We start from the raw sequence: 15,698 nt of genomic DNA on the forward strand, positions 1-15,698 counted from the left end.
CAACAATAACCCATAGACTTTAAACAGACACCAGGCAAAGCACATTTGACCTTACAAATTCAAAACAAGGTTCCTTTCAGTTTCGTTTTTTTGCAGACACTGCTGTATGCTTACAGGCTGGTTCGATCTTAAATGCCTCTGACCTGTACACACACAATACCTAGCTTTTCCTTTGAATGTAAATTTACCATGGTATTACTAAGTTTTTAAATTTTACCCTTCCTTTCATCCCACTAATTTTATGAGTAATATAAACACATTGCTTGGCGTCTCCCAGCTAGGTGCAAGATTTTACTCATTCTTTTGAATGGTTTATTTAAAAGTGCAAATTTTACTTTACCTTTTAACTAACTTACGTTTATCTAATTAACATCTCAAAACTACTGTATATCAAAGCACCCAGACTAGTTGGCTTTAATCCAATTAAGACACACAGACACCACTACAATTCCAATTTAAAAATAATTTCAAATAACATTATAGACATTAATATCTCTTCATGACAGGGTCACGTGATTTTTTTCAACCAATGTGTGGCTAGTGCGGGGGAATAAATGCTCGAGTGAGGTTTCCTAGGGAATGGAGTATGAGGGGTTGGCTGGATACAAGCAGCCACAGAAGCTCTCGTGTAAATAAAGTTTGTTTTGTTTGACTAAGAAGCCTTCCAGAGCGATGAGGAAAAGCTATCCTGGCACTGTCTCCTGCCTACATCTGTGAGTATTGTGTTTAATTGACGACTGTGAATAGGAAATTATGAGTCACTGAGATGCCTCTTTTTGGCCGGGTAGACTCATTCAACTCCTCTGCAGAGGAGTGGGGTCAACAAGTCCAGTGCCTTGGATTCTACTTTCAGGTGAATGAAATAATGGACGAGGGGAAAGATAAGGTGATCCTCCGAGCGTTTGTGGAAGCCAGACTGATCCACAGCCTTACCGCTCCAAGCGCACCTTACTCCAAATCATTGTGAATTAGTCCTTAAGGGTCCTTTCCAACCAAAACCTTTATTCATAATGCTACATTTTAAGTTTAATTCGTGAGTGAGTGCCCTGAGGGAATCGATCATGACGTACATTGTGAAACTCAAACAATTATCAGAGCGTTGCAATTTTGGTACGACCCTGGGAGATATGGTGCGGGTTTGATTAGCCTGTGATGTGTGTAATGCCATATGCCATCGGTTGTTAGCGGAAGTTGATATTGATTTCAAACGTGCGATGGAGATTGTGCTTGCTATGGAACGCACTGAGGCAGAGGCATTGGAGGTGCAAGGCACCAATTAGGGCTGGAAACAGCAGCCAGCCGTGGCGCCAAATCGGCCGATGCCACTGGAAAAAGGGAAGCAGTTCCAGTAAACTACAGAACTAAAAGATACAGCGGAAGCAGTCAGTCAGTGATTCCTAAGGTCCAGTGTCATCGGTGTGGGAGTAACCACACTCCTGAATCTTGTTGATTTAAGGAGGCTGAGTGCCATTATTGCAGGAGGTAAAAGGACACCCGAGGAGACAATGCAGGGTGAGGTCCAGGCAGCTGAATAGCCAATCCAACAAGATGTTACAAGTACACAGTATGGAAGACCTTGGTACCAGTAAGTCTGATATTTACTCTCTTTTCCACCTCAGGAATGTTAAGCCAGACCCAATCATTGTAATACTCTGTGTAAATGGGAAGCTTCTAAATATGGAAGTAGATACAGGTACATCAGTCACTGTGATGGGTGAGCACACACTCCAGTGTTTGAGAGCGGTGCCCAGCCTTTAAATTTAGAGAGCGCTTCAGCCAAGCTGAAAACATACACCAGAGAAGAAGTACAGGTGAGAGGTACCACCATTGTACCTTAAGCTATGGACAGCAGTCTGCCCAACTGCCTAACGTAGTAGTAATGGGTGAAGGGCCAAGCCTTCTGGGCCGTGACTGGCTCAAGCAAATAATGTTAAATTGGGCTGACATTTTCCAGGTGTGGACAGGGGGATTGTCAGAATTGTTAAGAAAATATGTGTGTCTTCTGGGACTAGTTGGCAAAATTAAGGTCTCACAATCCAAAATCTGCGTGAATCCAGAAGCCACTCCATGATTTTTTTCAGAGCTAGACTGGTACCCTGTGCCCTGTGTGAGAAAGTGGAGGCTGAACTAAAGAGGTTAGAAGAACTAGGCATTATCCAGCCGGCTCAGTTTACAGAATGGGCTGCACCCATCGTCCCTGTCTTGAAGCCTGACAAGACTTATCAGCATTTGCGGTGATTACAAATAAACCATCGATCAGGCCACAAAGCTGGACAAATCTCCTTTTCCATGAATTGAAAAACTGGCTAGGAACCAGTCATATATCAAGCTGGACATCAGTCACACTGACCAACAGCTTGAGTTGGATGATGTTTCCCGAGGATATGTCACGATAAACACCCACAAAGGGCTTTTTCAGTACATGTGCCTACCTTTTGGTGTCTTGTTGGCGTGTGCAATATTCCAACGCACAATGGAGAGCCTCCTACAGGGGTTGCCACAGGTTGTGGTATACCTCAATGATGTACTCATCACTGGGACCACGGAGGCCAAACATCTGGCGAATTTAGAAGAGCTGTTACAAAGATTTCAGGAGGCTGGAGTTCGCCTCAAGAAAGAAGTGTACTTTTCAAGCTAGGGAAGTGACTTACCTGGGACACAGGAGCAATACTCAAGGGCTACCCCTTTGTTGAGGAGAAAGTTAGGGTCATAGGAAAAGCGCCTTCTGCCACTAACGTGTTTGAACTTCAATCATTTCTTGGAATAGTCAGTTATTATGGGCAGTTTTTGCCAAATCTATTCACTGTGCTGGCTCCCTTACATGTCCTGCTAAAGAAGCCCCACCACTGGTCTTAGGGAATTCCTCAGGAAACAGCTTTCAACAAGGTGAAGCAATTGCTGCAGTCTTTAAGCCTACTTGTACACTTCAACCTATTGAAGGAACTGATCCTGATGTGTAACGCCACTCCGTATGGCATTGGGGCAGTGTTGTCCCACGGAATGGCTGACGGTTCAGAAAGACCGATAGGATATGTGTCAAGAACACTATCAGTAGCTGAATGAGGCTATTCACAAATTGAAAAAGAGGGCTGATCAATAGTTTTCAGCGTCAAAATGTTCCATCAATATCTGCATGGGAGACACTTCACTATTGTTTCAGACCTCAAGCCGCTGTTGGGTCTTTTTAAGGAGAACAAGGTTATTCCGCCAGTAACCTCTGCGAGGATTCCGAGGTGGGCATTGATCCTGGCCGCATATAAATATGTCTTCGAACACTGACCAGGGGTACATATTGTGAATGAAGACGCCCTGAGTCACCTGCTCTGGAGAGAAAGTATTATATGCAAAACAAATGAAAAAAGCTGGAAAAACTCAGCAGGTCAGGCAGTATGTGCAGAGAGGAACACAGTTAACGTTTCGAGTCCAAATGACTCTTCATCAGAACTAAGGAAAAATAGAAGAGAGGTGAAATATAAGCTGGTTTAAGGGGGTGGGGGGTGGGACCGGAAGAGCTGGATAGAGGGCCAGTGATAGGTGGAGATAACCAAAAGATGTCACAGATAAAAGGACAAAGAGGTGTTGAAGGTGGTGATATCATCTAAGGAGCTTGCTAATAATGTACACCTATTCCTCAGTCTTGGCCTTAAACCTTTTGGATACGCTACCAGCCTGTGTGAAACAAATCAAAACCTGGACCAGTCGGGATCCAGTTATCCGGAGTGTGAGATAAAACTCTTATAGGATGGGGAAATGAGGCAGTTTTAGAGGACATGAAACCCTACTCCATCCATAAACATGAACCTAATTGTCAAGAAGGTATTGTGCTGTGGGGAGTGCAAGTGGTTGTTCCTGTGCTGGGCAGGCAGCTACACCTGATGGAACTACACAGTGGCCACTCTGGTATCTGGAAAATGCTAGCCAGGAGTTATGTATGGTGGCCTGGAATTGACAGTAATACTGAAAACCTGGTAAGACGTTGCCAACAGTGCCAGTTGCAGCAAGACCTGCCAGCCACAGCTTGGGAATGGCTTGAGCGGCCATGGTTCCATATCCAAGATGGTTTATGTAGGACCATTTATGGGTACGATGTTTCTCCTCGTAATTGATGCACACTCTAAGTGGATAGAAATTTTTGAGGTGAAGACACTGACATTGATGGTGGCCATCGAAAAGCTGTGGCACTGTTTTGCAACTCATGATTTGCCTGAAGTAATCGTGTCTGATAATGGGGCAGTGTTCATGGGTACGGAGTTTCAAAACTTCACTCTCAATGGTATAAAACACATAAAGACAGCGCCCTATCACCCAGCACCGAATGGCTTAGCTGAGAGAGCCATACAAACTTTTAAATCTGGCATGAAAAACCAATAGGGTGGATCTTAAACAACCAGAGTCTCACCTTTTCTGCTGAGTTACCCCATACACAACGACGGGTGTTCCTCCTGCTGAACTGTTGGTGAAACATTGTCTTAGGACCAGGTTAAATCTTGTGTTTCTGAATTTGCAGGGGAGGGTAGAGTCAAGTCAGTGCGACCAGAAGACAAGTCATGATTCTCACAGTTGAGCTAGAAAGTTCTCGACTAATGGAAATGTGTACGTGAAAAACATTGGTTGCGTCCCTACGTGGGTTCCCAGAAGGGTATTCTCTGAAACTGGAGATAGAGGGACGGATTGTTCGGAAGCACGTTGACCAGTTGAGGGGTAAAGAGGCACTCTTGCAGTCTGTGATACCACCGAGCATTGGCGAAGCTGTGTACATCGAAGATTCTGGTCAACCTGTAATAAACATCAAGGTCATCCCTGTGGAAGTTAATAATGAATTGTCTGTACCAAAGGAGGTACCTGTTAGTACAGTTCTGGAAAATGTTGATCCAGTAGAAGCCTCACAATGTGTCGAACTACTTGCTTGACACGAATTCGAAAACCACCCCAAGGACTTCATTTTAACCATGGGGCCTATTGTGTAATTGAAGTCCAGGCTAACGACATATGTAATTATTTCTATAATTCAGAAAGTTCTTGGTTCAATTGTATAAAGCAATTATTAACTGAAAAGATGTGCACCAGAGTTAAAGGGGAGGATTGTGATGATTGTCACTTTAAGATCAGTTGGATTGAGTAGGGGTCACGTGATTTGTTCAACCAACTTGTAGCTAGTGTGAGGGAATAAATTCTCTGGGAGGAGTTTTCTAGGAAATGGCAGTATGAAGGGCTGGCTGGATACGAACAGCTACAGAAGTTCTGGTGTAAATAAAGTTCATTCTGTCTGACTAAGAAGCCTCCTGGAGTGACAGGGATAGAATTAAAAAGTAGGGAAATTTTGTGAAACTTGCATTGAACCTTGGTTAGACCACACTCAGAGTACAATAAGTCCTCATTTAAAGTTGTGTCTGTGTTCCTGAAAATCACAACTTTAAGTGAAGCGACAAAGTGAATCATAGGTTCCCAGAGGAATCAATGTTAAAGCTGGAGTTCGCTCCTTTGGACACTTCTTGCCTAGAAGAACCAATGTACAGGTTGAAATAGTGTACCATACATGTGCAGCATTGTGCATTCCTAGCTGAAATAATTGCAAAATAAAATAAATCACTAAATATAAAAAAATACAATATGCAATTTAGATCTTTTTAAAAAAACATTAGTGCATCTCTTCTCACCTCAGCACACAGTATTTTTAGATTGACCAGGCCCCACCTATTGGTAGAAATGGGTCAGTGCAGTTAGCTGCCTGCACTGACCACCTACTGCCACTAGATGGAGGCCAGGGCATAGTGCGAGGTGAGGAGCGGCAGTCTGGAGCTAATGAGGAACAGGCACTGAAGTCTCGGGTAAGAACAGAGGTTGGGAGGCAAACGGGGTCGGGGGGGGGGTTGGACTAAGTCCCCTTAGCAAGGCTGGGAGAGCCAAAGGGACGGGTTTGAGAGGGAAGCGGGGCAGAGGCAAGGGGAGGCGGGGTAGTCGGGGGGGTGGGGGGTGTTGGGGAGAGGGAAGGGGGCGGGAGTCAGAAAGGCGTGGGGGGGAGGGGTTGGTGGGAGATCGGGGAAGAAGAGTTGGTAAGGCCAGGAGAGGGAGGAAGAGGGGGTGAGGGTGAATGTGCTGTGAGAAAAATCATGAGTGAGCAGACCACAGAACAGGAAGTCTGTGGCAAATAATGTTGAAATGAAACTGACAACGTTAAACAGATATACTGATACTACTTTGTTTCAGCTTAACGTTGTTAATAAGGTAATAATGTTAAGTGAGAACTTAAGAGTACTGTGTGCAGTTCTGGTCACCATGTTATAAAAGTTAATAGAGGCACTGGAGAGGATGCATGGAAGATTTACAAAGATGATCCCAGGAATGTGTGGGTTTACAGATCAGGAAAGGCTTGACAGGCTGGGTCTCTTTTCTCTTGAAAACAGAAGGCTGAGGGGTGACCTAATGGAGGTCTTTAAAATTCTGAAAGGTTTTGATCGAGTGGATACAGAGAGAATGTTTCCTCTTGTGGGGAAGAGGAGAACTAGAGGTCATCAATATAAGATAGTCACCAAGAAACCCAATAGGGAATTCAGAGGAAACTTCTTTACCCAGACAGTGGTGAGAATGTGGAACTCACTACCACATGGAGTGGCTGAAGTGAATAGTGTAGATGTATTTAAGGGGAAACAGGACAAACAGATGAGGGAGAAGGGAAGAGAGGGTAATAATGAGAGATCTGGAGTGGGAGGAGGCTCGAGTGGAGGATAAATACTGATGTGGGCTGGTTGAGCCGAATAGCAAGTTTCTGTGCTGGAAATCCTATGGAATCCTCCCTTGGGTAAGGAGACTGATGCTATACAAGGTGCTCCAGGTGTGATCTCGCCAAGGCCCTATGCAATTGTAGTAAGGCTTATTTGCTCTTTTATATTATTACTTCTGCTACACAGCATCCCTCAGTGCTGCACCGGAACATCAACTTAGATTCTTTGCTCATGTCCTGGAGGATATTGCATGTTTGTATTTTATTTTCTTTGACACCAAGAACCTAATTAAACTTCTGAGAAGACATCAGTTTTGTCTGTCTGAAAAAAAGACTTACTTTTATGTGGCACCTTTCCTGAAAACTGGATGTTTCAAAATGCTTTGCAGTCATTGAGGTATTGTGAAGTGTAGTCACTGTTGTAATTTAGGAAATACAGCAGCCAATTTGTTCACAGCAAGCTCCCAGAGACAGGAATGTGGTAATGATCAGATCATCTGTTTCTGTCATATGGATTAAGGGGTTAATACTGGCCAGGACACCGGGGATAACTCCACTACTCTTTCTCAAAATAGTGCCACAGGATCTTTGACATGAATCCAAGAGAACAGATGGGATCTTGGTTTAATGTCCCATCCGAAAGAGAGCATCTCTCTGCAGTGTGGCACTCCATCAGTACTGTGCTGGTACTGCACACAACCGACCAATGTCCACATTTGCTCTGATTTCCAACTTTGAGTTGAATTCACTTGTGCTTACTAACTATTGTGTCTCAGAAGCAAGCGTTTTTCCGGTTCACTCTTGCTTTGGAATGGCACAATTAATAACATAGCAAGCTGTTGTCAAAAATATCGCCAATTGTGAATTTTTAAAAATGATTCCACTTTGGGATGAAACAGTGACTCTCTGAGAACAACTTCAACATGTGATTCTTCTCCTGCAGCAGAATAGACAAGTGATCGTGGCTGACCTTGAAACTATTGATTAACTATATTATCGCCCACTTCTCTGACCTCTGCAAACTGATTTTCAAAGTTCTAACCGTTTTGGATTGTGCCAAAATTAGGAGAGCTGTTTCACAGACTTGTCAAGCAATAGCCTGACATTGTCTGTAAGGTTTGATTCTGTGAGGATGACCCAGACACCATCACCATCCCTGGGTATGTCCTGTCCCAGTAGCAGGACAGGCCCAGCAGAGGAGGCAGCACAGTGGGATACAGTCGGGAGGAAGTTGCCCTGGGAGTCCTCAACATCGACTGTGGACCCCATGACATCAGGTCAAACATGGGCAAGGAAACCTCCTGCTGGTTACCACATACCACCCTCCCTCAGCTAATGAATCAGTGCTCCTCCATGTTGAACACCACTTGGAGGAAGCACTGAGGATGGCAAGGGCACAGAATGTACTCTGGGTGGGGACTTCAATGTCCATCACTAAGAGTGGCTTGGTAGCACCACTACTGACAGAGTCCTAAAGGACATAGCTGCTAGACTGGGTCTGCAGCAGGTGGTGAGGGAAAAACATACTTGACCTCATCCTTATCAACCTGCCTGCCACAGATGCATCTGTCCATGACAGTATCGGTAGGAGTGACCACCGCACAGTCATTCTGGAGATGAAGTCCCACTTTCACATTGAGGATACCCTCCATCGTGTTGTGTGGCACTACCACCATGCTAATTGGGATAAATTTTGAACAGATCTCGCCACTCAGAACTAGGCATCCATGAGGTGCTGTGGGGCACCAGCAGCAGCAGAATTGCACTTGAACACAATCTGTAACCTCATGGCCCGGCATATCCCCCACTCTACCATTGCCATCAAGCCAGGGGATCAACCCTGGTTTAATGAAGAGTGCAAGAGGGCATGCCAGGAGCAGCACCAGGCATACCTAAAAATGAGGTGTCAACATGGTGAAGCTACAACACAGGTTCCACAAATATCTCCATCCTCAATGATGGGGAAGTCCAGCACATCATGCAAAAGATAAGGCTGAAGCATTTGTAGCCATCTTCAGCCAGAAGTGTCAAGTGGATGATCGATCTCGTCCCCCTTTGGAAGTCGCTGGAATCACAGATGCCAGTCTTCAGCCAATTCAATTGACTCCATGTGTTATCAAGAAAGGGCTGAAGGCACTGGATACTGCAAACACTGGGCCCTGACAATATTCCAGCTATAGTACTGAAGAATTGTGCTCCAGAACTTGCTGTGCACCTAGCCAAGCTGTTCCAGTACAGCTACAACACTGGCATCTACCCAGCTATGTGGAAAATTGCCCAGGTATGTCCTGTACACAAAAAACAGCACAAATCCAACCCAGCCAATTACTGTCTTGATCATCAGTAAAGTGATAGAAGGGGTCATCAACAGTTCCAACAAGTGGTACTTGCTTACGAACATACGAATTAGGAGCAGGTGTAGGCCACTTGGCCCCTCGAGCCTGCTCCGCTCTTCAACAAGATAATGGCTGATATGAATGTAACCTGAACCCCACACTCCTGTTTAACCTTCTCCCCCCCCCACCTTGATAACTTTTCACCTCCTTGTTAATCAAGAATCTATCTAGCTCTGCCTTAAAAATATTCAAAGACTCTGCTCCCACCGCCTTTTGAGGAAGAGTTCCAAAGAATTAATAATGGGAAACAAGAAAATGGCAGAGTTTTTGAACAAGTACTTTGTTATCTGTCTTCACAGTAGAAGACACAAAAAACATCCCAAGATTAGTAGAAAATCAGGAGGCAAAAGGGAGGGAAGAACTTAAAACAATCAGGATCACAAGAGAAAATGTATTAGAAAAACTGTTAGGACTAAAGGCTGCCAAGTCCCCTGGACCTGATGGCCTGGATCCTAGAGTCTTAAAGGAAGTGGCTGCAGAGATAGTGGATGCATTGGCTGTCATCTTCCAAATTTCAGCCTTGAATATTTTTAAAGACCCAGCTTCCACTGCTCACTGCTGAAGAGAATTCCAAAGATTAGTGTCCCGCAGGGGAAAATAAATCCTCCTCATTTCCATCTTAAATGGGAGACCCCTTATTTTTAAACTGGGTAGACTTTTGATCTATAAGGGAGTGGAGGATTATTGGGGTGGGGGGAGTGGTAAGGTGGGTGGCAGAAAAGTGGAGTTGAGGCCACAATCAGACCAGCCATGATCTTACTGAATGGCGGAACAGGCTCAACAGGCCGTGTGGTCTACTCCTGCTCTTAGTTTAAAGAGGTAGAAAATGGGGTGAGCTCCTTCCCAGCAGGTGATCCCCTCTGCCCAGTTCTCTACTGCCTGCCGCCCCTGGCTGATCCAATCTGCCCAAGCATGTTAACAAGACAATCTTCCCCTTCCATTTCCTGCACTTTTAGCAAATGCGCCCACAAGATTATAACATGTTTAGACAAGATAGACAAAGAAAAGCTGTTCCCATTAGTTGATGGCAAAAGGACTGGGGACACAGATTCAAGGCAAGGGATGCTGGGGAGCTATAAGGAAGAACTTTTTAAGCAGCATTTGGTAGTAACTCGGGACTCTCTGCTTACAATTGAAGTGGAAGCAGAGAAATTAGTGGTTTCAAAAGGAAATTGGATGAACACTCGGTGGAAATAAACTTGCAGGGCTATGGGGATAGAGTGGGGGCGTGGGACCAACTGGATTGCTCTGCAGAAAGTCATGCCAGGACTCGATGGGCTAAATGGCCTCCTGCAGTGCTGTAATGACTGATTTTGATTCTCTTTCTTGTGTTCTGGTGTTCATTGGAACAGTGTGGCAGGCCAAAGTCAGAGTGAGAACGGCATGCAGAATTAAAGTGGCAAACGGCAGGAAGCTGAGGGTGACTTGAATGAGTCACTTGCTCAAAAGAAGAACATGACTGATATATAAAAAAAAAACCTCAGAAGGACATTAAAGCAAAGGTGTAAGAATGCAGCATGTTGAAGGGGAATAAAATAGAGATACTAAAAATACACAGTGCATGCTTCACTCCACAATTAGAAAAACAACAGACTAACACCAAGCACACGGATTCAATCTTCCTAGCCAGATTGTGTTTTGATGACGGGATGACACTGCTGTGACCAAGACTCCAACAAGCTCAACCTCTAATGAATAAAATTGTAGCAGCACATGACTTTGAATCATGCAGTTACTGTGAATGTGACTTTGCTCCTGGGTTGTTATTCAGGGAGAAAAACAGACATACTCCCATGCTGATGCAGGGGAACTTACCTGTCCTGATATTTCTTCCAACTCTAATTTTTTAATTATCTCCTATAACCAACAACGAACAAGATTTATATCAAAAGGTGGGACACTTGCTCAATTAGAAATTGAAATATATGTATTTACATACCTTCTAATTATGTCCTCAACATGTTCCAAAGCACTTTACAATCTATTTATTACGTTTTGCAATAGTCAGTGTTGCATAGGCAAATGCAGCAGCTGGTCTATGTGCAGCATTGTCTTACGGCCAAATGAATAAAGAAACAAAAAGGCACTCAGAGTGCATACTTGGTCCGCAATGTGTTAACTTAATGTGATTACAATTATGTAGTTCTTCAGTGAGACTTTTCCTTGCCTGCTTGATGCTCTATAATGACAAAGCTTAGGAAATAAATCTTTTCGTTAAGAACTTCCATCTTACTGAGGAGGCTTCAAGCTGATCCACATCCAACAACCTGCTGTGCAAACTCTGCTCACATTTTGACAACTGTGACAAATTGCATCACAGCAGCTGAGAGAATCCACAACATTCTAAAACAATCAACAACGTTCCAAATAAAACAACCCACAACATTCTTTAAAAAAAAGTCAATGCGCCCTACGTCCCAATGTCGATGCGTCCTTTTAAAATTCCAAGATCCGGATCTGTATCTTCACCAAAACCTAATCGACTCCATCTTGGACCATCTGTGCACCAAATTTTGTTGAAATCCATCCATTAGTTTTTGAGATATGTTGTTTACATCTCAGACTAACAGGTGCTAAAACAAGGGGAGAAGGCACTCAGCAGGAGTGCATACCTCTGCTACACTGTGTTAACTCAACATTATTACAATTACACAGCTCTTCCTTGAGGTGTTTCCTGCTTGGCTGATGCTGTGGGATTACAAAACTGAATAAAATCCCTTGAAGAGTTTCCATCTCAATGAGGAGGCTTCAGACCAATCTACATTAAATAACTTGCCCTGAAGACTTTGCTCACATTTTGACGGCTGTGACAAATTCTACCACAGCAGCTGAGGCAATCCATGATTCTAAATCAAATAATCATCTCATAACTCCTCAAGGCCTGTCTACCATCTAACAGCACTGCGGGTGTACCTACACCACATGGACTGCAGCGATTCAAGAAGGCAGCTCACCACCACCTTCTCAAGGGCAGTTAGGGATGGGCAATGGATGCTAGCCAGCGATTCCCACATCCCGTGAGAGAATAAGTTTTTAAAAAAAGTTTCCTGGTTTCTTCACCATTATTTTCCTCCTCCCCTCAAGGTAATGGCTTCTCCCGGGCAATAAATGCTCTATAGGGGCCTGTTGGCTCAATTGGCTAGATGGCTAGTGTATAGTTCAGAACAGCAGTGCAGTTTGTTCCAGCTGTGGTAGATTTGGGACCTGCCTACTTGCCCTGCCTCTGAGGCAATGATAAGCCACCACTGACAAAAACTTCTAAAGAAAATGGCTCTGAAACTTGTTATAAATTATTCAGAATGTGCAGGGATAATAATCAAAGATTATTTTCTTTCCTTCTACTTTTTATAGGTTTCATGTTTATCAATGGATTTTTTCATAATTGCACTGACCGTTTATTAAAAAGGTATCCAAGCCTGCCTGGCCTTTTCTCCAGATTTCTGTGGTTAGAAAAATTGATCATTTTTTTGTGAACACCAGACATTCAAACCAAGCCAGTCAGTTTTGTGATTTATGTCTGCCTATGAGTACATTAGCAAATTAACAGTATAATGAGTTGCAGCATTTGTGTGAAGCAGTTCTGATACTTTGAGACGTTTTGCAGCCTTAACAATAACCCCGCAAGTCACCAGCATCTTCAGGGATAACTGTTCTCCCTGGAGAAACCACTTAAAAATGTCCATGTGTAAGGCTCAGTAACACAGGAATAATGCTGCTGAGATGTCAAAAGCAGCTATGTCATTGTAACATTACACTTTTATATATGAAAAAAACTTTAAAGTAGTTCACTACTTTTATTCAATCATTCTATTCTTACCCTTCCCCATTGTCTTTTTAATTTTGTTGATTTTGTGCGCTTCACGTTTTTCATTCGCTTCTTCAGATTTTCTAACCACAGGCTTATCTCTTCTAGATGTTGCTTATGGCTTGTTCTGAGGTCTGTAACACAATTGTGATGTTTACTGAGTTACCACGCCAAGCCTTGGAGTGGTCCGTTGTGGGGAGAGAAAACCAGCGAGTAGGACAGACCAGGGAGCTCATGCTTCAGTTATACAGAACATTGGTGAGACCACATCTGGAGTACTGTGTACATTATTGGTCACCTTATTTGAGAAAGGATGTAAATGCATTGGAAGCAGTTCAGAGAAGGTTTACCAGACCAGTACCTGGAATGGGCGGGTTGTCTTATGAGGAAAGGTTGGACAGACTAGGCTTGTATCCGCTGGAGTTTAGAAGAGTAAGAGGCAACTTGATTGAAACAAGGGATGCTGAGGGGACTTGTCAGGGCGGATGTGGAGAGGATGTTTCCTCTTGTGGGAGAATCTAGAACTTGGGGTCACTGTTTCAAAATAAGGGATCGCCCATTTAAAATGGAGATGAGGCAAAATTTTTACTCTGAGGGTTATGAGCCTTTGGAACACTCTTCCTGAAAAGGCAGTGGAAGCAGAGTAGTTAAATGTTTTTAAGACAGAAGTGGTAGATTCTTGGTAAGCAAGGTAAGCATAGGTTATCAGGGGCAGGAGGATGCAGGTTTGAAGTTACTATCAGATGAGCCATGATCTTATTAAATGGCGGAGCAGGCTTGAGGGGCCGAATGGCCTACTCTTGGTTCATATAACAGGAGACAGGGGGTTTGGAGGGGATTGCTAGCAGGCGAAGCACAATAAAGGACTAAAGTATCAGAACCCCGCAGAGGGACCTGTTGCTCCAGGAGATATGTGAGGGCTTACCTGTCCAGTAGAGCTGGGTTTGCTGTCTAATCAGAGAGCTGCCATATTGGGCTCGAAACGTTAACTGTTTCTCTCTCCACAGATACTGCCAGACATGCTGAGTTTTTCCAGCACTTTCTGTTTTTATTTCCGATCTCCGGTATCAACAATACTTTGCTTTTATTATACAAATATCATCTCCAGGAATGTAGCTGAACTCAAGATCTCAGCCCACGATGGAAGGAAAATTCTTGGAAGGGATTTCTAACACACAACTGGTTGACTATATGAATCACTTTTTTGTTCACTCTAAATCTAAAGAGTTAATTTTGAATGTGTTTATCTTGTCTTTTTAGCTGCATAAAGTGGGCTTTGTGGAGGACCAAAATAGTTGCACAAATCACTTGGAGATGTTGTTTTGAGATATTTGGTTCTCTGGCAGTTTCTTCTTCACTGGTGGCTTTGGTACAAATTAAGCTTTCCCTACTGGTTTATATTTGAGTGAGTCAACATGGTTAACTTACAAATGGTTGATTGAGCTAATCAACCAGCTATGCCTTGAGAGGCATAATGTAAGGTGTTATGGGTGAGCAATGAACTTGAAATTATATTTAGATTAATATTTACCGATCTTATCTGTTTTGCTCTGCCTCCAGCAATTGTCATTTTTTAAAAGCTGGACCTAGGACACCAGATCAAAAACCTTTTGTGTGTATTTTTTTAATGGGACTGTTTCACTGTCCCCAAATAAGTGATGCAGAAGGAAGAATTGAAGGAGCACCATCTTCAAGAAGAGGTGCTTGGAAGATCATTTTTTTGTCTGTTTGCAAATGCATGACCCAATGAAGCAAGTTGTGTCAAAATGTCTATTAGATGAGTAGTGAGAGCAATGTCTGGCGCAGCAGCTTCTGACATCTCCACATATGCAGTTAAATATGGAGACCTAGAAATTGCTGTCACTGGTTTACTGCTCCACCACAGGGAGTGCTGTTGAAGTTCCCACAAGTTCCTGGAAATCAATTCAAAATCACTGAATTTCTGAGAATTTCCCTTTGACATTGTATCCAAAATTCAATTGATCTATATCCTGAATATATTTGATGATTGAGCATCCACAGCCCGCTAAGGGAGAGAATTCCAAACGTTCAGAATGCTTTGAATGAGGAAATTTCTCCTCATCACAGTCCTAAATGGACAACCCCTTATCCTGAGACTATTTTAGACATCCTGATCAGGGGAAACATCCTTCCAGGATCTATCCTGTCATTAAGTATTTTATATTTCAATGAGATCCCATCTCATTCTTCTGAATACAGGCCTAGTCAGCCCAATCTCTCCTCATATTACAATCCTGCCATCCCAGGAATCAGTCTGGTGAACCTTCGCTGCGCTCCCTCTATGGCAAGTATACCGTTTCATAGTTGAGACCAAAACTGCTCATATTACAGATATGGTCTCACTAAGGCCCTTACTCTACAGCTGCAGTAAGACATCCTTGCTCCTGTACTCAAGTCCTCTCGCAATGAAAGCCAACACACCGTTTGCTGCCTTAACTGCTTGCTGCACCTGTATGCTTGCTTTCAGTGATTGGTGTACAAGGACCCCCAGGTCCCTTTGTACTTCAACATTTCCCAATCCATCACCATTTAAATGATAACCTGCCATTCTGTTTTTCCTACCAAGTGGATAACCTCACACTTATCCACGTTATACTGCATCTGCCTTGTATTTGACTACTCACTCAACCTGTCTAAGTCGCCTTGAAGCCTCTTAACACCCTCCTCACCACTCACGTTCCCACCAAGTTTCATGTCGTTAGCAAACTTGGAAATATTATATTTGGTTCCCTCATACAAATCATTGTATCTTATG

The 15,698-nt window shown here is 43.5% G+C and overlaps 1 protein-coding gene across 6 annotated transcripts in view; it reads left to right on the forward strand.

Annotated features, from left to right (window-relative positions):
* The window catches only part of LOC121273296 (R3H domain-containing protein 2), a 289,299-nt gene that overhangs the window by 26,360 nt on the left and 247,241 nt on the right, over window positions 1-15,698 (forward strand). The window lies entirely within an intron of this gene.

The sequence above is a fragment of the Carcharodon carcharias genome, chromosome X, assembly GCF_017639515.1.
Source record: "Carcharodon carcharias isolate sCarCar2 chromosome X, sCarCar2.pri, whole genome shotgun sequence".
NCBI classification, from domain to species: domain Eukaryota; kingdom Metazoa; phylum Chordata; class Chondrichthyes; order Lamniformes; family Lamnidae; genus Carcharodon; species Carcharodon carcharias.